Source organism: Mastacembelus armatus, chromosome 6, assembly GCF_900324485.2.
Source record: "Mastacembelus armatus chromosome 6, fMasArm1.2, whole genome shotgun sequence".
In the NCBI taxonomy this organism is placed as follows: Eukaryota; Metazoa; Chordata; class Actinopteri; order Synbranchiformes; family Mastacembelidae; genus Mastacembelus; species Mastacembelus armatus.
The window spans coordinates 18,345,619-18,369,841 of NC_046638.1; the positions used below are offsets into that span (position 1 = coordinate 18,345,619).

Genomic DNA, 24,223 nt, shown 5'->3' on the forward strand with positions numbered 1-24,223 from the left:
CCTTTGCTTTAAGTGTGTATGCTAAGCTAAGCTAATAACCTCCAAACTTCATATTTGATATAAGAGTGGTATCTGACTGTGGGCAAGAGAGGCCATGAGCATATTTCCAAAATCTCAAACTCACACTTCAGTTCACACTTCACACTATTACTACTACACTAGAAGCATAATACATGTTAAGCTGTACGATCTAAACAGAAAGTCTAAATAAAAACAAACAAGAAAGGAGAGATGAGATACTGCAAATCATTCAAGGCTTTTCTAAAACATTTTGAAATCCTGTTCAGGAATATTAATTTGTACAAGGAAGAAATGTTGTACCATTTGAGTTGGGGCCATACAAAACGACTTTGTTCCAACAACATCTATAGGTAAAGTGTCATAAGAATTTGCAGGAATAATTATAACTGAGATGTGCAGTACAGTGCATTCAAGGGAAGTGTATCAGTAAAATTGGCAATTATTGACATGCAGTTATAGTAAAACTTATTTGGTACCTAATTAAATGAAGATTGCATAAAAATCTTAGGGAGAGAAGGTGAAAAACAAGTTTTGCACGTGAATCAATATGCTAAAAAATCTACTAATGACCTATAGATTTGCTTTCAAACAACTAATTAAAGAAAAAATAATGCTGTTTCTCTGCCTTGTAAATTAAGCAGCTAAACTGTTATTGCTTCTATTTTTTTCCCATTTCTATTTTAAAACAAGACTTCTATGTTTTCTCAGTAGACACATATGGGTCAGTTCTGCATCAGCTCATCAGCTTCATGCTGGAGTTCTTCCATGTTCTAGACTTCATAAAGACGCAGATCACAAGGTACTGCAGCAACCTGCGGGTTTACACGATTTCACAACTGGGTGGAAACAGATGTAAGTGGGAATAGCAATTGGATAGTTCATCTCCCCAGTGCTGGTTATAACAGCCTTTGAAGTGATACTGATTGGAGTGAGGCAGATGGTGGGTGTGTGGTTCCAGTCAGGCCAGAAAAGGCTCCATTTAGGCTACAAGGATGATCTAATGAGCATCCACCAAAGTGCAGCTTGTGATTACTGAAGAGGCTGATGGTCTGAGAAAGAATAAAGATCAAGGCAAATCAGGTAGCCTGTCAATCCAGAAAGGGATAAGGTGTGACTGCTCTTTATTTGCGGAACATAGAGGAAATCAGCAGTGACAGAGCAGCTAACAGACGAGTCTCAACAGGGAAAGGAAGTATACAGGAGACCTTTCTGAGAGGTCAGTGTAACAGACTTTCCTGAAACAGGGTAAGCCATCATGAGTAATAAATATTTATGATCCTTACATGCCATTCTGGACACCTCTTCTAAAAATATATTCACTTACACTTTAGATTGTTTTCTTGGAGGCTCCATGCCGTACTTTAATTCCTGGGATTGACTATAGACTATAGACTATAGAGTCTAAGTCCCATCAGGTACTGTTCTGCAGATAAATGTTTTCTGACCTTCCTGTGAGCAAGAGAAATAGTATAATTACTGTAAAACTAATTAAAAGGTTACACTGTCTTGTATCACTAATCTGGAGCAAGCAGATGACAAACTAGTTGGTTCAGTGTGTGTTTTGGCCTACAGTGTGTGATGCAAAAATCTATCAATTATCTATACCTACTTATTCTTATTCAGGGTCAGGGATCAACAGGGATCTGCTGAAGCCTGATCTAAAAAAGTATTTACTATTAATTATTAGGGCAGTTATTGGCAGTCACTCTGTGGTTCTCCTGATTAGAACAGGATGAACTATCATTAACATCTACCTGTTCAAGCATTACCACCTCATTTCCTCTGCTGAGCCAGAGATGTAAGGAAAGAAGTTGAGGAAAAACAGAGGAGGAAAATCCATTTGTAAAGGAGCTTGTATTGAATTGTGCAAACAGCTGTGCCTGGTCATGCAGGACACAAAGGAAAAGAATGGTCCTGTCTTCAACAAAATGAAACCAATTCCTAGCTTGCTTCCCCTGGGTTTTCATCAAAAAACTCCTCTGTTCTGAACAACTTGACTTTGCATGTGTACTTTGCCTGAGAGAGAACGATAGATGGGGCAGAATGAGAAAGAGGGGATAAGGCTAACAACATTGACTGGTTAAAACAAAGACAGGAAAAAGCCAACTAAATGAGCACCACAGGGGATGGCAGAACTGTCTGGAGTTGATAGTGACATGCTGAAATGGAGACATTTTTCCAAACAGAATACATTAGGAAACAATCTGTATAATGCCCTTGGTTGATAAGCCTGAACTGTTGTATGCCCTTGTGTCTCTTCAACAAGTGAATCAAACATGTAATCTGCCCCCTGCAATTTACCACAATGACCATGTATATGGACTGAGAGTCGACATCAGTGTGTGTGTGTGTATGTGTGTTTAAGCGTGTCTAACAAAGCCGTAAAACAGAAGATGTCCAGTTGGCATTGGATCCGCCACCAACAAATTAACCACAACAGGCCGATGTCCTACCAGCTGGCCCCATCAGCATGAACGCACATACACACGCTTTGCTTATGAATCCTGTGAGGGTGTGATCAGCTCAGCTTCCTGGGCCTTTTGCAATCTCTCAAGCTGGACTGAAAATACAGAACTGTTTCTTTATCAAGGAACATGCAGGGAGATGAATAGCTGAACACAGTGACCACTCTGCTGAGGCTATTATGCTCCCACAGACTCCACACGTGTTCATGGGGAAAATTGTCATTTCACTTTTCTTTCACATATACACTTTTCTTTTGTTTTATTTTGATAGGCACAGAGACACACAGTTGAAAATAGTGGAAACAGTGTGAAATGGCAGATTAAATGCAAGTCAGATTGCTGGTGGATGAACAAGATAGAAGTCCCTGCTGGCAAAAGAAACAAAGGTGCAGAGAAATGTACTATAGCAGCAGTCGGATGGACTGTGAGAGGGATGCATCATTTTGCTGTTCTGTAAGTTGTTGTTAGTGATAAATTGATCAGGACATGCATTTTTTGTGTAGTATTTGTCTGCACTGTGTGAAAAAGGACATATACTGTATAGAGAAAGTGGTTTTGGGTGATAGAGGTACGGAGCAGTTTTTCACACTTTAGGCCAAAATCTCTTCACACTTTGCAATTGCTTTTTCTATATCTGCCTCTTAAATATAATAGTGTAGGGGGGTATTGTAGAGTATTGAACAGAGATCTGTTAAGTTTAAAAGAAAGTTACATGTTAGACGGTGTCAATACAATGTTATTCACATTTCAGACTTTTAACTAAGGCTGAACATTTTATTTACAGAAGTTGAATGTTGAATAAAAGCTTATTTTTAAAGGTTTTCATAAAATGCAGAAAACATTATTTTATACTATTGCTATCATCTTCACCTTATTGGCAATTATCCAATGAAGGACACCTCTTATTTGAAGAAGAATGGTTATATTTGAAGTATCCTGTGATAGCTGAACCATAAACATATCACAGAATGAAATACTGTATGTCATACCTGAAGGACTTATCTGAATGTAGTGCTTAGTGGGCCTGATACAGACGATTTTCGACGTTAAATCAAATATGGTATAGTATAAAAGACCTATGTACCCTTCAGTGATTAAAACTAGTGTGAAGAAAGAAATTGTAAATATACCTGAATTTTCAGTATAGCTAGTGGAAAAGGTTAACTACAGCAGCTGTATGGGTAGGTTAAGCTATGCTGTAACCCCTAAAACTCTAGAAATTCCTCTTTAAAGTTGACATCATCATTTGTTTTTTATCGTCATTCTTCAAATGAATGGGCTTCACTGTCAGGAGACATCAGTTGTCTACTCAAAGTCAGCAGAGGTGGTTGATCTATCAGACTCCTATTTTATTGATTTCTTGCCTTAATAGATCATAGCATTGAGGTAATCTTAGTTGGCAGGTGAAAGCACAATGTTCTGCTCAGACTTGGCAATTTGCTGCAACTTTCCATTTTGTTCAAAAAGAGATCACCTCCACCCTCATCCCCCCAACCAGATAATAACAGAAGAAGAAGGTGTTCACCTGGATGTGCCTAAAACTTGTTTGATGGGGGGTGCTTATCTTGACTTACTCATCCAAGCATTATGGAGATCTTATTTGCTGACAGGTGATAGCTTCATTGTCTTTTTAGAGCATTAATAGCAACTTCATTTTGCAAAACATCATCTAGCACCAGATAGTAACTGAAGAAGTGAGGATTTAGTTGATGATAGGAAATTACAGTCCTTTCAGGATTTGCATCACAGGTTCCACTTCTTCAGCTAGCACATGCGATACATATCCCCCCTAATGTTTCTAAGTGATTGGAGCACAGCAGTAAGAACATTTGCTTCTCAGTGAAATGTTTTCTACTTCTAAATAAAACTGAAGGTGATAGTTTTCTAGTTTTCTGTAAGCTCTATTAACGTTCCAGCATCTGTCCTGGGATAATTTTTCCTGTCCACCTCCACCTGCTGAATTTGCTTTCCATTTAAAGTTGTTCTTATAACAAAGTATTTACTACAATTTATTTTATTAATATATATCCACAGATATATCAGATATGGATCATAACATTTGTGTATCACTTATATATCGTAGTAGCGCTTCTTTGATTTATTATCCTTAAATATGTATATAGTTGATATTTTTATATTAATAATGAATCTAACAGCTGCTTTTAATGTGAAAGTTCTTGCTCATAGTGCCAAACTCAAGAGTTATCACTAATGCTGCAATTCCCCTTTAAGCTTTCAGCTCAGGATTTGGTTAGTCTGCAAATTTACTGTTTTGGTTCACGCTCACAGCTCTCACTGGCTTCATTTTAAGCTACAATAGGCAGCTGTTTTCATGGTCAAAGTTCTGATAAACCCACTGTACAATACCTGACCAGCACTGAACTGCAGCCACACAAAGTTATCAGTGAGCTGATAAAAAGGAGCATTTATCTTCCAAAGCCTCAGATATTTTTCTCAGGAATTAGCGGAGAGCAAATACGAACTGAAAGGAGACCAGAGGGGAAAAACTGAATATTGGACTTACATTTATCAAATAGCCAATAAATGGCTTTCATGCAGAGCTTTCGTTAATGAAGATGATGACAAAAAAAAAAGTTCATTAACAACCTTTTTTCAGTCACTAGGACTAGATGCTAAACAGCTAAAACTATTATCTGATGGTGATAACGGTGATGAAATGGATGTTTTTTCTTCATTGTCGAGAAAACACGGGACTAGAATGTTATTTGCCAGATAGTATATATTCCAAAACAGTCTACATAGTCTGTCTACACTTCAGTAGTGCATCCATGTCATTGGATTGGATAAGGGACACATGCAGATGGAATCCTAGGAAGCTGACAGTACCATTAACGGTGCAAGCATGGCTTTCCACACCTGCAGGATTTTGCAGTTTGACTAATAAGCAAAGTTGACGAAAGCATAAAGACGTAGACTAATAAGAGTTTTCATCTGAAGAATAACTCTAAATTAGCTGCCAAAATTAACACTGATTGTAATATTAATTTTATTTTATTTTATTTTTTAGGTGACAAAATGGTAAAACGGAGAAAAATGACCTAAGCTTGATGGCAGTGATTTTATCTTCATGTGTCCCAGTTCTCCCCTATCATGACTTCTTGGAATTGACCAACAAGACTAAGATTGCAGTTATTCAAAATTAGCACTTTGCAGTGTGGGTTCACCCTTTGGCACAGGCTGAGGAGCTCTGATATCTGTAAGAAGCTCTAAGTAAAACTGCAGTTTGGTTGGATCAGTCATCTGATCAGGATGCCAACTGGTTACTTTCCTGTGGAAGCATTCTGTGCACGTCAAACTTAGAGGCGACCCTGAGGCAGACCCAGAATATGCTGAAGAGATTACATATCCCATCTGGCCTGGGAATGCCTGGGGCGTTCCCAAAAAGAGCTGGAGGAAGTGACAAGAGAAGATTTCTGGTCTTAAGTAACCTCCCACCACAGAAAATCAGAATATATCCTACCACCATGTGTGTTTCTTTGTATTATAAAGAGACTGAGAGTAGGAGTCATGGTCACGCATTAAGATATGTTTGTTTGTAGGTGTAAAGATGGAAAGTGTGGGCAAAGGAGGATACAGGTAAAGGCAAAACTAAAAAGGGAATAAAAAGAGAAAGAGGGGAAGACAAAGAAAATAGAAATACAGATGCTAATGCCCTCTGGAAATATACAGTGCATTTCATTTGAGATGAGTGCACTCTAGTGTTAATGTGTCTAAATGAGAAATAGCTATTTATTCATGTTGCAGTGACACATTAAAGGTAATTATTCCTGTCAACAAACCTGTGATTTGTTGCTTTCCTAGCAATGAATGTATTTTTTATCTTCTATTGTGTCAGTGTTTGTTTTGTTGGACACTGTGGCTCTGTTGCTGTTGTAGGTTATTTCTTTTTTGATGTGCTATTTCCCTAACATGCTGTCTAATAGAAACTATAACAGAAAAATCCTTTAAAGTTGGCTCAGACTGTCATGAAATTAAAGGAGTTTTGTCCAGCATTCTGCCTCAAATAAGAATTGAAATCATGCCCAGTGAGTCAATGGCCTGCATAGTCGAAGGGATTATTTTTCTGGTGATTTTGCCTTGAACTGACCAGTGCTCAGAGCAGGTCTATGGTGTAGGCAACACATTTAGCTTGATTTCCTGTTGATAATGTTTTTGACACAGCCACATGTTAAAGAGTTATCAAATGTTACTCTACTACTCTCTTCTGTTTCTGTCTATTACAAGGAAAGGGCTAATGTTGCTAAAGTTGGCCATTTTTTCAGGGATGGATACACAAGGGAAACCTACAGAGCTCTCCTGAGACAAAAGCAGTTGTTTAGGGTCCCACAGCCTCAATGGGCGCCAAATGAACAAACTGCAAATGTGGAGTCATCGTTTTGCCAGAATGGGGCTAAATATACTGTTTCATTGCCTACACAGAGGCAGCAGCCCCAGAAATCTGCCAGAGGTAATAGGTTGCCATATGTTCGGTGGAACTTGTGAAACATAGTGAGTTTATGGGTGGACAGAGAAGTTGATATGCTGCACAAGAGCCGTTTTTTGGCATTTTGATACTTTGCTGTGAAATCTTGTCCCCTTTGGAATCTGTTGTAATGCACATGAATTTTAGTCATGAGGTGCAGTGTATTTGTGACGGATCATTGTAAAAACCATGTTCTGTGGCACTGTAGAGAGCTTTCTGTGAAACACTTTATGTCATTGTAATGACATCAGGGTTAAGTCAAAAAATTTCTGTGATATGCAGCGTCTGAAAGAAGTGGCCATTTATTAGGCAGCGAGGGCCTAATGAAAGACTTGAAAGAATGAAAGTTACATTATGGGACTTCTGAGAACCAGCATTTTTTGGTCTCTGCTACTTTTTTTTACATCTATGTGTGAGTCCACAACTTTACACTAAATCACCGGAGTATTTGTTCAATATCTTTGCAACTAAATACACTTTCCACTCTTTCTACCTGATAGAGGTGTTAGAAATTTCTGATTACAATACTTTTTTTTTTAATTTATTTGTTGCCTGTAATGTATAGGCTCATTTAAAGAAACCAGTTTAGTTCAGTGGACTCCTGCACATCTGACCCCAGAATTCTGTGAGAAGGAATACATAACACAAACATATTTATTCTATGTATATTTGATGAAACATATTCTTAATAAGTGATAGTCTCTGAATTGAAGATCTGAGGATTTGAAACCCCATTATAACAACTCTGTTAGCAGAGATTGATTTTTATTTGTATATTTCCAAAGGAGTTTGGAACATATTGGGCAAATATGAGTGCCGATATTTGCCCAACATATTGCCACTATAATAGCACACTAGTTCCAAACGCCAGAGCAAAATGCTCTCATGTGATCTGAAGATGTGTCAGATATTCTGCTAACCTTTTACCAGTTATCAATAGTCTTGTCGCTGAAGTGGGAGTGTGCAAATAAAAGAGGAATAGCTAGAGAATTAAAACTTGGTAGATGGAGAGGCAGGGACAGTGTAGGTGTGGGGTGCAGCTTTGGCTTAATGTCCTTAAAGACAGCAAGGCTCGTTTTTTCATATGAGAACGATGACAGGGCACTCTTCACTGTGACACTACATGACATAATTGTCACATTCAGTCCTTCTTCAGTCTGGTTGAGCTGATTGAACTAAACTGCCAGACCAGTCCAGTGTGATAAGTAGTGCTAATAGTAAAGTTCTTACTGGAGATTTATTATAAGCATATTTTATACCCATCGCATTGTGAAGTTGTTTTCAGCAGCTGAAGTGCCAAATGTGAATCAGCTTTTCATCTTGAGTATCATAATGTGCGTTGTGTACTAAGTAGTTTGAACCTCTGCACAGGAGAAGATTTGTGCTAAATTGATTTCCAACACATATATCACATTAAGATGTCAGCTAAGAACCAATTAACTATTTTAACTGTTCTCTTCTTTTGGAGGACCATTCAGCTGGTAATATAAAACAATGTCTCAGGAGTCCCAAGACACAGGTCTACTTAATGGATTTATTGATTGATCGTGTTGGTTAGTTGTTCATTAATTTGTGTGTAATTGCTTAATGGCCAGCTCTTGGTGACCTGTTTTTAATACTGTGACCATGATGATTTGTAAAGACAGAGCATAAAACAAAACAATTTATCATGTATAATATGACATGACACATGTAAGACAATAATCTTTGACAGAACCACAGTCTGAATGTGAAATTACAATTTCCATGTAGAGCAATTAGTGTGGTATTCTTGTGGATGTTCGATATTGGAAAAGTTGTGTTTACATGGAAATTAAACATATCTATTCATACATTAATACAAAAGAATATTATCACATGCAGATGAGTTTAAGGTGAGATGACATATGCAAATAAGAGACTAGTGAGACTTTACAAAAAATCAAAATATAATGGGGTGGGTGATCATTGTGAGAGTCTTTGTCAGGTTGATGGGGTGGATACTGAAGCTGTGATCTCCTTTATATTTATTAGATACATCTAGTAATACACTTGGATACATCAGTGATAGTATCACGGGTCATTCAGGGTTTTGGGTATTTCAACTTCAGACCCGCTGTTCCTGGCAACCCAAAAAGTTATGATGAATTCCAGGAACTATGTCTAAGTAGCTTCAACACATGCTTTGCCCCTCCTGATCCACAGCCATGATGAAACTTTCTCTAAAACTCTACTGATGGCTTGTCTCTTAAGTACTCCAGTGATACCCAGAAGACAAAGCCCCCAAACAGCAACTAATCCTGCAAAGCCCCTCGCCCCTTCTTTGATGGGCATACACCAAACACTCCTCCACCAGTTTAATATAGTTCCCCTTTTTTGCACTCATTAGCTTCCTCCATTCGCTCCAGGGTGTCGCCACTCTAGCATGATCACTTCTTTATCATTTTTTGTGTAAATATCCTGGGGCTGAGTGTTATTCGCTTGACTTTTTAATGCTGTCTCTTTTTATTTGTGACAGGAAAAATACAAGTCATTGATTAATGTGATTAATTTAGTGTAAATGCTGCACTACAACAAAACTACAGATACTCCACTTACAATGATGTTTTGTTGATTTATTATCTGTTGATCAATTTAATGACTAATAAGTTTATCACTAGTGTGTCTGCTTCTGGGTCATTTGCCTATCAGAACTTTTACAACCATACAGCAGAGCATCAGTGTGATATTTATGGCTGCCATTACTTGCTCAGGCAGAATTGACTGTAACTTGCAAACCTCCCATATTTCAGAAGCACCCTCAGTGATTTTACTCTGAAACTGAGCCTCCTTCAATAATTATATCACGTTTTTTATTGCAGTCATGTAACTGTAATCTGTCCTCAGATGTTACACAATATCTACAATATTACAGTCTGAAAATAAGTGAATTCACAGTGGGACCATGAAATAAATGAGCACAGTCCTCCAACCAAACTTCTCATCAAACATACATTTCAAACTTTGTTCTCTGTAAAAAAAAAAAAAAAAAAGTCATTAATCCCATGTCCCACACATGTCCATTCATGTTTTGCTTTTGGCTGCTTTGGTAGCGAAACTGCCATTGACATCTGCTTTATCTGGGACTTCATACTCTCAGGCATTATGTCCTTAGCCTGGGCACATGTGATCCCTCCTTTCCCTCTCCTCTTTGAATTTTGCCTGTTATTCTCCACTGCCTGCTAACTAATAAAGCAAAGAAAAAAATCTAAACATGTCATTTAAAAAGAAAAGTATGTATATCACCTGAGGGAACTTTGCTCCCATGACTGTGGGTAGTACTCAGATTACATCCATGAAACAGCTAGCGGCTTCAGACATCATGCAGATGGGTATTATACAGTAAATCAAATGATGTACTGTTTCAGTCTGTTTACCTTGACATACAGTCTAGTGTTGTTACAATTAGTCTAAATGGCCTGTAGGCAGACAGAAACTGAATTACTGATATTCTGCATCCTCTTTCTGTCTCTTTCTGACACACATTCCCACATACAAAGGAAGATAAAATTCAGAATGAAAACTGAATTTTCATTCATTGCATTGTAGCTTGTAAACATAAAAAAAAACACTTACAGATTATTATTCTACTGTCTAGACATGTTGTGAGGGAGACTCTGCTGCTAACAGTTGCTAAGATGCAGGGTATTTCAGTGCAGGTACATAATGGAGCAGCAGAGTTATAGGTGCTGAGACGATTGATGAGTTTTTAAAAGTCAAAGCTCTAACTTCAGGAAATAGCACAATCTGTTCCATAAATTAGTACTGAGTTAGAGTGTTAACTTTCTTTATTATACAACCATGTGTGTATCTCTGAAAGTATGACGTATTTAGAAAGAAAAGAAGAAGAAAGTGACTTATGTGGCCAAGTATGGTGACCCATACTCAGAATATGTGCTCTACATTTAACCCATTCCAAAGTGCACACACACAGCAGTGAACACACACACACCATGAACACACAACTGGAGCGGTGGGCAGCCAGTGCTGCAACGCCCAGGGGGCGGTTGGGGATCCGGTGTCTTGCTCATTGCTCGCATTGACTATCTATATCTTTAACTATCATTTTTATAATAAAGAATAATTATATAATTACAGGCTCCCAGTTTGGTCACACACAAAATGATTTGGCAAGAAGAACCCAAAAAAAGCTGCAAACAAGACCAATTTCACATCAAACACAAGCAGACAGACACGGAAGTTTTATTTCTAGGAGATCACTTTCCTTTTGGGAACCAGTCTTTGCTCAGTAGGAGATGAACAACAGGCTTAGAACTGCCTGAGAAGAGCCCAGCAACAAGATTAACTTCCTCAGACATACACAGTACAGCACAGCACAGCTGAGAGCTGGAGTTTTTTAGGAAACACCAGAATGAAGGAGATGGAAGAAAAATTGCAGATGCACACGACAGTAGAATGGACAGGAAAGCATGTGTACTAATCTTAAAGGGATTGATTTGCAGAAGAGAAATACAACAAAAAGTTGTGCATTTTTAAGAGAAGACAACCTCCCAGCTTTAGCTACACTTTCTCAGCTGGTCATAGTGCTTTGTAACATCGCATTGGATTTAAACTGCATGTTTCCTCAATTTGTTGAAGTGTATATACACACTGTAGCAATCGTATTATTATACGTGGGGTTAAAAGATAAATGATCCAAAAAAAAGTCATGTTAAAGACTGAAGTGTCAACTGCGTGGATGTCAGCACAGTTCCAAATATTATATCAGAAGTAACTGTTTATTACTTCGCAGCCACAGCTGAAATCTGCCAACAACAGTTGTCATTTGAGTCAGCAAAATAATGTTTGGCTGCCTAGAACAGGGCTAAGTTTAAATTAAATAAGATTATATTTTACATAACATATAGATAAACACAATATTCTTGCTGTTGTTGTGGTTGATTAACTTTGATCTAGTACCCAGAGAAGGGGATTAGGGGACCAGTAAATAAAAAAGTGCCAAAAAAGTCCCAGTTCATAGGTCAGTGTAGATAAAATGGTTCATAAAATGAATTTACTTAATTTATACTTGGTTTACCCTGTTTAAGGGGCTAGAAATATTTCACCAAATAAAAACAGCTAATTAAAGCTTATATTTCATTTATATGGTCTGCCTACGGGGCTTAGCAATGCAGTTAACCATTTTAGAGTAATGCCCAAAATGCTGCACAGTTTTGATAGTAAGACAAATTTTTGTTTGCTGGTTACATCCCTTTGTATTGGCAAGGTGTGAATTAAGCAAAAGAAGCAAATTAGTTATATATTTAAGCAGATTATGTTGAAGACTTCCACTGATAGTGTCAAAGCTTCTTTATCAAGGCCAGAAATGTTTCGATATTCTTATCCAATCCTTAAGAAATTACAAAATTTCAAGACCTCGGCCATGGTTAATTTATTCAAATACATACTGCTCATACTTGTTGCATAGTCATTTAAATGGATATTGGGTATCAGATGCATTCATATTCCTTCCCTTCCCTAGATATGGGCATATCACTTTGGCAGAAAGATGGATGAACTGTCTCATTTTCATTTTAATGAAAACAGATGGAAAGAATCAGTACCAGCACAAACAGTGTTTGCAGAGCTGTATTTGATATCATTTTTGTTATGATTTTGCCATTTTGTAACCACTCAACAGCTAATGGCTTTGCTGGTCTTAGAAACACAGAATAGACAGAACAAGTGAGGCATGTAGTCTAGACATGTATATTTTGTTTTCCTCTCCTAATTCTCACATGCAAACATACACTTGCTCCCCCTTCCTTTCTACTCAAGGGCAGCTCAGTGCTAGCATGATTTGATATGCTAATACAGGATGTCATGCGTGGGCATCATAATGAATCATTTAGCGCCTGACTCCTATTTCTATTGACACTACTGGTACATCCAGAGGACAAGGATTTTCCCTGTCTCCCTTCACTCATCATATTCTCTCGTCATTGACTAAGTGAATCTGTTTCACATTTAAGGAAGGAGACTACATAATGATTGCCATTTCATCTTTTTCCATGTTGAAGTTAGGTAAATTTTAGCTGGCGGAAGATTGATAGACGGAGTCATATATTTGACCACACTGTCTGGGCTGTGATGCATGGATCATTTCCTTTCCATCACATTTCACTTAAACAACACCCGAACGGGTATTTTGTAATAGTCACATTCAACAACATCGTTTCTTACCAGAAGCGATGTCCTGATTACTTGTTGTAATAAACAGAAATCACTGTGGACAGAGTTTATACCTTTCCTAAAAAAACAGTTGCTAATGAAAATTGTTTCAAATTTGTAAGTTATCCTGAGTAAAAGGGACATTGCTTGTGTTATATGCTATATAGAAAAAAAACCTTGCTAAAAGTGAGCTGTAAAGAAATAAGGAAGGGGCACAGAAAAGGACACATTTGAGAATCATTAGACAAACGGGGAGAGAGAGAAAAAGAAAGATATTAAGTTATATTTTATTCAGCTAAATGTAGATGAATATAGTCTTATAATGAGTTAAAAGGGAAAGGTAAATGGAAATGCCTGTAAGGTGGCACTTCAAACTTTGAGAAATACAATTTACTGTCCTCCATATCTGTGTGTGTGTGTAGGTGCGTGTGTGTGTGTGTGTGAGGGTGTGTTTGAGATAGACTTTTACCATAGTACATACTGCTGAATAATTGACAGCTGGTCCTGCTACAACCTGAGCTTTTTTATCTGACTGGTTTTATGCAGACTTTGATATGGACAGATTTGTAGAACCTGCCAACATTTGCATCTGGGCAGTTTATAGTTTATAAATCTGCAATATCCAGGTGCTATAAAGTCGGTCCTTGATTCTAAGTTCAAAGCCTAGGACTAAAACTCAAAACTAGAAGAACCAGCACACTCAAGGAAAGTTTCTATCTGCATTCATTAATCAATAATCACAGATCTATCAGTGGACTTTTGACTAATAAATGAAGTTTTGGCTATTTTCCTGATCGAGCTTGGCACACTGGTAGATGGATGAGCATACAGCTATGTGTGGGATTATAGTTTTTTAGTGGCCTGACACTGTTCATTCGCTGAGGAAACATGTGCCAGCACCATCTTTATCTTATTAAGTTGGTACTCATTTGTGGTGCCAGGTTTTATGTTTTTAAGTTTATCTGTATCAGAAAATAAGGCAGCTAAATAATGCTAGCTTCAATAACTACTTGTGTCATTGTTTCCATGCAAGATAAAAATAGTAAAAGTATTCATTTTGTTTTGACTACGCTGCACATTTAAGTTTGTGTATAGATCGTTCCATTTTCTGATATTTTTGGCTAGATTGGGATATGTATTAAATGATAGCTAGAGGCTTTTAATGTAAACTTCAGCTCTGTATTTGTGTTTGTGTACAAGGTTAGAAGGACATTAGTTGTGTTAACACAGCACAGTCGTGATAGCAGCTAACCTGAACATCTGTATTTAGTATCTTAGTTTCTATTCAGCTCATGTGGCAGCTGTATGGAAGATGTCTCCATTCCACATATGTATGACCTACAACAAGAAGTAGTTCATTGTTTTGTGATAAGTTGAACATAACTCAGCATTTAGCAGCAATCTCCAATATTATTAAAGGCAATAGTGAACATGCAGAAATGCTGGAATGGGAACATACTCTATAGTTCTATGTGAATGTCACTATACCCATACATTTGGAAAAGTGAAAAGCCATTTTATTTCCAGCATTTAATACCTAGTGTTTTTTCTTTAACTTGTATCCACTGTGACCTAGCTACATATACCAAGTGGTACAATTTATTTCTGAACTTCACACAAAAGTAAATGTTTACTCTGATATAGTTTCACTTTAAATACATACGGTTACTGCTGTAGTTGCCATGCCATTCCGGCATTATATTTGGCAGAAAATTATTAACCCTATTATGCCGTGAGTATCATATTGGATACATACATTTCTGAGACCTATTGCATCACCATATGGCTCAAAACCACAAACACCACCACAATGGAAGAGGCCATCATGCAGTGTGCATGTGAGGAAAGATGGGGTCGACCACTTCCCAACCTGGGCACAACGACAAAGGTGCAAGCACTGCACAGAAACTCCTCACTTTTCCCATGTGCTCTGTGCACAATGCAATGTCCACCTCTGCCTAAACTGTTTTCTCACTTACCACTTGGCAAAATAAAAGAAAAAGAGATTGAAAAGCAGTTTGAAAAAGTACAGATGCAGATGTTACAGATGGCCAAAGAGAAACATATATGCAAATTATTCCTTTAATATATAAAATAAGAAATATCATGCACCGCTCTGTCCCATTAACATGCAAACATTATTTCTTTGTGTAATGTAGTTAATGTTTGCACGACTTCTACTGTTTCCAGCCAGTTTGAAGGACACTGGGCATGAGGAGAGGAGATAAACACGGAAAGAGATGGAGGAAAACTGTGAGAAAGAGGCTACATGGGCAGGGAGACTAGGCCTAGAGTCACAGAAAGTGAGTTAAAATTCCAAATATCTATACATTGCATAGAGAACTTTTCCTGGTCACAGATCAGCTCATTGCTTTGTGTCATGGCTGCCTGACTGAGTGAAGCAGAGGCTGGGCTCTGAGTGGGACACAGTCATCTCTCTTTCCTTACATCTGGAAATAGAGTTGCAACCTGTTGTTCCAATGCTCACTTCTATTTTTATGTCACAGTTTGTCTGTCTATGTCTTTCATGTTTCATATTCATCCACTATTGATTTTGGTGTTAACTTTAGAGGTATTCTGTCTGTGCATGTGCATGTATGAGATAAGGAACCCACATAAAATGATATAGGCAATAATGGGTCTGTTCCTTATGTTCTGGACCCTCAGAAGTAAGAAAATTCAGTCATTCAGAGTCACAATTTTCTTTGGTATAAATGTTTTAATAAAAATGTATTTTTTTTTTCATTTAAAATGAAACCTACAACACAAGAGCTCAGTTGAGAAGTGTTCTGAGTCAGCCTGTGGGTTTTGAATAGAAGAACTAGTATATGTTGCATATTGCTAACTAAAACCCTCAGTGTTTCCTCTATTTATATCTTATTTCTTTCATGTTCTTCCTCTCATCCTCTTTTCCTCTCCTCACTGCTCTCTTCTCGTCTCGTCTCCTCTGCAGACTTGTTTATTCCTCTGCTTTGCCTTAGATTGGTTAAGCTGTCTGTGGCAGAGCAGCAACAAGGTTGTTTGTGATGTTGCTATGGTTGGAAGGAGGACAGCGAGAGGCTTGATAGATCCATTAATGTTTCTTTGGTCTTCCATTTCAAGGCTGTGCGAACACTCTAATGCATGTGTGTTCCAGAAAAACTGAGAAAAAATACATAGCTAAAAAGCTACTGTGACACTGTGTCTCTATGTATGTGTGTGTTAGTCTTTGCAATAGGGCTTAACTTCATTGAAATTCACATGAAAAAGCACTCGAGTGTCTTGACAACACTTTTTAATCCACTATTTCAACACATCTTCGGAGGTGGTCACAGATGTGTTATGCCACATCAAAGTGAACATTTCTAGTGTAATTTCCAAAAGCACATGTAGTGTATATATATATATATATATGTACATATGTGTGTGTGTGTGTGTGCTTCTAGGGGTAATTGTGTGTGTTTCTAGTGTAATTTCCAAAAGCACGTGTAGTGTGGTGCCACTGCATCAGACATGTGGCAGCAGAGTCATGAATAATCTCCATATCTCTGACTGTCAGGCCAACCAAAGGTCCTGTCAGTTCGGGAGAAGGTCTGAGAGAAGTCAGTGGCAGATGCCTGGTGGAGGAGCTGGGCTGCTGGACTAATGCTAGTACTTCCTTCACCACTGGTTTTTGCTACAGCCAATGAGATGTAGTCATGCAGTCTTATCTGTTAATTTCTCCTGAGGTCATATGCTACACTGTTGACTAATATGTGCATCGTGATGCTGCAGTATAGCTGAGGAAATAGACAGAAATGCATTGTTTGCTAAAGACCTGTTAAAGAGCTCAATAGCATTTGCAATCTTATTGCTATTGCAATTTTCTTATCCCACTGAGCTGCATTGATATTAAGGACAAAAAACCAAAATCTATCTGCAATCTCAACATGACAAAATGCTAATAAAGCTATTTCCAAGAAGTGGGATTTTCCATAGGCTTGTTGTTCTGCTGTATCTAAGGAATCAAATCGCACACAGTGTGCTGTTTACCACCAGTATTGATTCTACTCTCATATCTGTAAACACCAATCACTTATCCACCATAATAAAAAGCACAATTACTTCACCTCAGCATCTCACAGAGTGGGCAATGGGTCCCTTGCTTACTAAAACCAGTCATAGTCTCAAGGCACATCCACATACAAACCGAAAATATAGCTCTGCCCACACAGCTCTATTACATTTTCATATTTAAAATGTGTTTCATTGCTGTTGTTTAACTTAGTCAAAGTTAAGAAGCCCGCCAGTATATTTTCTTGCTTATTTAAGTTCAGCCCAAACCATGATTAAATTCTGGTTACCCCAGCCTTCCCTTTCTCCTGCTACAGCACACTTCATTTGATCCTTCCAGTGACTTCCTCAGTCACTGCTTCACATTCATGCCTCTTTCTATTTGTAAATTAGACTTTCTTCATTCTCTGTGTCACTCATCTGACGGGTACCACCACCCTGCTCCACTTGCTACTAAATGACACAAGACTCCCTGCTGGGGCAGGCTCAGATGGCCTCCTGAAGAGTGTTTTGACAGGATCTGCTCCACTATTGGTTGGATTCATGGTTGGGGAGGTCTCTTTTAGCTACTTCTAATGTGGTAAATTGATCACATAAACAAATCCTGGGTTTAGCCATCACTGGTACAGGTGGAATGCTGGTTCAATGCTGAAAGTTACACTTGATGTGCCAGTTGTGACCCTTGTGCTGTCAATAGATTGTTAGTTCTTGGCATGTGCCTCACATTTTGTAGTATAGGGTGCTGGCTGGTTAAATTTTTGTCCACATGTATACCATATATTTTTCAGCCACACTTACTGATGTTACAATGTTTCCACACATTGTATAGTTTTATCAAGTATTAGGTATGAATTCCTTCTTTGCCTGCCTAAACATGTCTGGAAAGGAACTTGAGCTGAGTGGGTGACAGCAGCTGGATTGAAGCCAAAGCCTAAAGCCACCAGCCCAGACATAATGTCCAAACAATTAGTGCCAACATTTTTTTAAATTTGAAATTTAGATTTGTTTCTGCACAGCTAATTAACATGTGTGTGGATGCATACTACAGGTGGGGTCATGGAGGGAGATGAGCTCTTCAACAGAAGACATTTTGAGGGAAAAGTTGGTCCATCAAAATACACCAACAATAAGAAAACTTCAAAATAATAAAATAAAAGCAATTTTGCTGCAGTTCCCAATCAGCCTATGTTGCATATAGTTAATAAAGCAGATGAATACTGCAGAATACTGACCATTTTAACAGGATGAAAAGCATACATCAATTGACTAGTTTTTTAGTTGTTCTGTGCTAAGTGGAGAGAAAGAGACATTTTAAAGGCATATTGAACACTGCTTCTTTATTCATCAAATCCTGAAATCGACGAGGACTTTCATCACGTCCTACATGTGTTTTTGTCCATTCCAGTGGGGAACCAAAATCTTAAGCTTGAGCTGCCACTTTTGCTCACGTGCTACAGCCAGTACAACTAAAATGACTTGAGGTCAGTTTGCTCTGACCTCAAGTCATTTTAGTTCTTTTTTTCTACAGAGTTTGAGTTTGTTCACCTTGCTTGTCCATGTGACATGCATCTTATCAGCATTTCAATAAATGTATCTTGACACCACGCCAATCTGTCAAGTACTTCCAGGTGACAAATCAAAGGCTTCTTTAAATCATTCATATACAGAGAAACATGCAGAGAGGCACGGTGAGACGGGGCTAAAAAGTCAAGAAGAAAAAGTAACAGATGCATGATGGTGAATAAGAAGCAGTATTGAGTAAAACGTAGATATGCTCTGCTGGATCTGTCCATCTGCCTGCTTCTCATTCTCTCTACTTGTATTGATTTGATCAAGTTCCCACTCAACACTCAACTTCCATATGTGTGTGTGGGTGTGTTTGTGCCTTTCCAGACACTTTTCATGTGTGGAGTAAGAGACGTGAATTTCAGTGTAAGAGGTGTAAGAGGCTGACTTTATAATGATCAGTGGCTCTGCTCATCAGTCACGTGGATTGGCCTAACAGACCGCAGCGTCGAGATGGATGAAGGGACTAGCAGGGAGAAAGAAAGGGATGGCTGAGACTGTGTGGAAATAAAGAGGGAGGGAGTGGTTAGGCCAATGAAAGTAAAGCTAAGTAGAATGAAAGAAAAAGGGACAGATGAGGAAAAATATAGATTTCAACGACCTTCCAACCCCTTTCTACAGAGATGTTATGTGCTGTGGGGAATAACTCAAAAATATTGTAGTTATTGTTAGTACAAGATTGTTTCAGTGATCAGTTAACTTTTACCATGGATGGATTGTGTAACTGCATAGTGCAATGTGTTGTGCAAATTGCAGGATAATTTTATGCAATCTATTTGCAAAATATACAGTACTTGCAGTATACATGCCTATGAAAAATGCTCTCAGCAAGCTGCCTTTCACAGCCACTTCTTGCAGTTTCTACTAATTATGCAGATTAACTTCACACACTATTTTCTGAACAAACTAATTTGGCAATTCTTTGTGAACATGTCTGGTGTGAAGACTACTGTGTATAGCTTAATAATTAAATGTGCTACTGTTTTAAAGGTGGCTTTATGTTTTTTTCACTGTAACTTGACTGTACTGCACTTAGTGTGTATTTCAGTTTTTCCTGCTGATGACTTATCAATGCACATGTTTACCTTTTTTGAAGCTTTTCCCCAGTTTTCAAGGCAGTCAGCAAGTGCTACATGCACATTAGTATGTCATATATAGATTCATCGCAACTGCTCTGCCTTTCAAACACTTCTGAAATATCACAGTAGTGATGTTGTGCATCTTCACTTTAATTGGAGACACAGCTGTCTTTGGCATGTAAATGCCTTCTTTTTGTTCTTCCATGTTTTTAATCACAGTCTGCTGTTTGTCCAGGTGCATCCTAAGCTCAAGTTATGTAGCATAGCTTAACCATGTAGCCTATTTTGTGGAGAAAAAAAAGATGATCGGTTATATCTAAAAAATATCATTATATGTGCTTTTTTTTGTTGGAATGAAAAGGGAATTCTAAGGCTAAAGGTGCTTGATATGGAGATTTACGCGTTGTACAAGTAACAGAAACTTATACTGTAAGAATAGGATATAGCAATAAGGTTACTTAATGCACACACCACAGCCCAAATATGTTCCAAACTTGGAATATGAGTGTGCATGTGAACACACTCATTTCACTTTGAAAATAAATTTCAGATACTTGAAAGTGGCTTGAAGTAGCTTGAAACAAGCAATCCATCACAGTTAACATTTCATCTCCTTTAGATTTTTTCCAAATTATGCTATCATTCCCTGGGAATGTAAATCAACTCAGCTTTCTGAAGGCATATGGTATCAGAGTGTGACCCCTGAGTAATTGAGTAGCATGAAAGATGTCAGTGTCTGTATGAAATTTTCCACGTGGAGAGGCCTGTCTTTTATCTGGCTGATGCCTAGATAAAGAGGACTCTCAGTGAGAAAGATTTCAGATTATATGAAAACAGCAGAGGGTAAGCAGGTGGGCATCCAGAGAAAATTGAGAAAATTGTTGCCACCTTCATCCCACCACTGCCATCGTCACTATCTGACCTCGTAAAGACACAGCAAGGCCAATTAACCTGCCTTATTACCATTGCTTTGGGCCTTCTGCTCCAAAGGACAGGAGATGGGAAAGAGGATGGGGTAGTGGATGACGGATATTGGTGATGGGAGTGGGGTGTTGATGGGTGGCAGTGCAGTAGAGGGGAGGAATAAATCAGCGGAATGAAAAATGAGAAAACGCAATTTGTCACACCATTGTCAGCTTCCGCTCTCCCCACTCTCTCTTTGCATGAGGAGCATGTATTCACGAGGCGAGACTTGCGTGTCAGCCCAGCTGCTGCATCTATTTAAATGAGACTCACAGCTTCATGAAGTGAGACCACGTATCCTTTCAATATGCAGCTCTGCAGCCACTGTGCATGTCTAGATGAAGGGAGGTAGACACCGAGCTGAGACAGAGGGAGACACAGAGGGTGCAGTGTGAACTTATCCAAAGGAGGGATACAGAATAAACCAATTTTTTGAAGATAGCTCTGCGGCTGCATAAGTGAGATTGAAAGTGTGGAGGAGGTCTATATCCTTAATGGGTCACTGGAAAGAACGCAGTGACTGTAAAAGACAAACCCTGTTGACAGGAAAAGCCATTGACTCATTTTTGTCTGTGAGGGAAAGTAAAAAGAAATGTCTCTCATTCACTGCGTGTGTTATGATAAAGGGCTCTTTTAAAGACACAAGCTAAAATTCATTACAAATGCTTGTCTCTTGCTATAGACAGAGTATAAATGGCACATCTGTGAGTTTTCAATCAAATATTAATTAGTAACATGGCTTAATAAATGATCCTAAAATATAAGTAAAAAATAAAACAATGTGATTTTTTTTTTACTGTTGGCTTTCAAGGGATTAAAGATAAAATCTCTAGAGTAATCATGCACCACTTCAAAATAGTTTCTATATGTTCATCTTGCTAGTAGTTGAGTATTGCTAAATGATTCAGATATTTAAATATTCCACATATTCAGTTATTCCATTCAAATACCATAGTAGTAAACATGAAGTTTACAAAACTTATGCATGATGAGAAACAACGAGCTGTGAATTCCCACTGCCGTTGTGTTTTGTTGCAGACACTATGTTATACATCTCTGTGTACTGTACGAAGTCTTTTCTTTCTTTGCAGAAGATTGACAAAAATTGGACGTTCTAACAATATGTGTTAGAACATCTGCACTGCTAAATCTGGCTTGTGTTGCAACTGTCAAAAGTTTGGAAGATTCAACTTATGCACAGCAGAAAGTAATTTATGCACACAGCATGAGAGATAAAAAGGTGTTTCCAGGTTTTTACTGGTGGCCCAGATGTTGAGGGTAAACGATGAAGAAAGGAAAAGACAAGTGAGTGCTCATCATCTTTGACCTCGGCCTGTTTACTGGTCAATGAATGTGTTTTAGTTGTGCTGAACATTTTCAGAAAAACTGTCTCTGATTTATGGAAGCAATTGCAGGAATCGATGGACAAAGTCTTAGGGTATGCGAATGTGTATGTGAGAGAGACACACACTCAGAGACAGGGATAGACAGTTTTGACACTCTCATTTCAATCTGTCTGGCATCTGTATCAGTCCTAGAGAGGCTGTCACCCTCAGGTGATGCCACTGCTACCTCTGTTTACCTCTTTTTCATTCTGTAACCCAATCTGATATAAGACGTCAGGTCAACTAATACTGACTAATTGCATTGGATTAAGGGGGTAGAAAATGCCATCAGAAAGCCAAATGAGTTTTAATTACAGCCCATAACCAGATATAGCAGATCTGTCAATCTCCAACTCACTCTGCAAGAGGGCAGTGGGTGGGGTGAGCTGAAAGGACTAATAGCACAGGCAGCAGAGGGCGAGGAAAGAGAGAAAGGAGTCTGTACAAGAAAAAGGTATGGAAGAAGAGAGAGTGGTTATGGTAAATTAGAAAAGTGAGGCAAAGAGGGTGTTTGGCAAGTCACCACATCAGAGAAACATTATTTGAACTATGAGCACAGTGTGTAACAATTTACTCTGTGTGAAACTCTGCTGCCCCCTAAAGGTTACAGCTGGCAAAATGCTGGAAGGGTATATATTGTGTGTGGCTATGCACATGCTGAATGGGTTTGTGTCCTGATTGCTCATAAAACCGTGAAGTCCTTTGAAGACAGACCAGAGGATTGGATGGGCTGTGGGTGCAGGGTCAGGTTACCAGGGGGTGGAGAAGGGGGAGAATAGTGATGATGGTAGGTGAGAGGCATGAAGGAGGGCCAGCGACAGCAGCCAGCAGAAATGGATTAACACACTTGGATGAACCCTCCCCTCACACACACATGCACAGAAAAGGGGCCTCTAAGTAAAGCCAGCCTTTCCTTTTCAGTACCTGAATCCCATTTTCATCACATCATCACGTATACCAGCAAATACTACTGTGAATAGACTATACAATGGCATTTAGAAAATGTGCACAAAAGTTTACATCATAAAAAATGACTTAGGCTGGAAAGTGGGATTTACTGATTTCAAATGTGACAATGAAATGCAGCACCCTCTACAGTCCTAGAGGACATCCTCCCCACAGTCCAAAGATATGCAGGTTATGACTCATGACTCTAAATTCCCCATAGGTGTGAATGTGTCTGTCTTTGTGCGTCAGCCTGTGATAGGTAGCTTTTGTGGCGTAACATAAGAAGCTATTTCTCAGTATTTGGCAAAGGTCAGAGTGACTGGTCACTGTATATTGCCTACGACAAGAAGATGCATCCCACATGGAACATCTGGAAAGAGTTTTACTATGCTGTTTGAATCACAAAATCTAGTTACATTTTTAAGTGTTGCTCCTATGGCATTTTTTTCTGCTACACTTGCCTTTGGAGACATCCCTAGTGAATTTAATCTGATTTGGCATGTTTGTACTCTACAAGTTTTCCAGAACTACTGGACTGAGTTGAGTTGGAATGGATTTACTTTTGTACTGTGCCAATGTTTATACGATTCAATATAATCAAGCACTTCAATGAAATAATATTGCATTTGGTTTGGGAGAACAATGCAACAGTTTTTGGATGACGTTTTGGAGCTCTGATTATAGCTAACTGTAATAATATGAATGTAGCATTCCCACTTAACATTTGTTCCAGTGACCAGTATTTTAATAAATTACATATTGTGTGATGATTCCTTTTTTAGTTTAGGTTTTTTCCAATACATTCTTATTGATTAGAGAATACAACGTATCAGAGTTTATCAGTGACATTGTCCAACTTTTATTTCATTGTTTTCCCTTTAAACTCTCTGTACACATGAAGACAAATGCCTTTTATAACTCAGGCATTATCAGAATTAAATATAAAAATGCCCTGGCCACTACTCTGTGACTTTTCTGGTCTCTACGATCTTAAAAAAAAAAGCTTCATTTTTAAGGCAATTTTCTCTGAACAAGGGACAAGAAATGAAATATACTGGTGCCACACACACACACCCTCTGCATCTTAAAATA

At 38.4% G+C, this 24,223-nt stretch overlaps 1 protein-coding gene across 1 annotated transcript in view; it reads left to right on the top strand.

The window, feature by feature from the left end:
• Nucleotides 1–24,223, top strand: part of cdh13 (cadherin 13, H-cadherin (heart)) — a 365,066-nt gene that overhangs the window by 326,056 nt on the left and 14,787 nt on the right. The window lies entirely within an intron of this gene.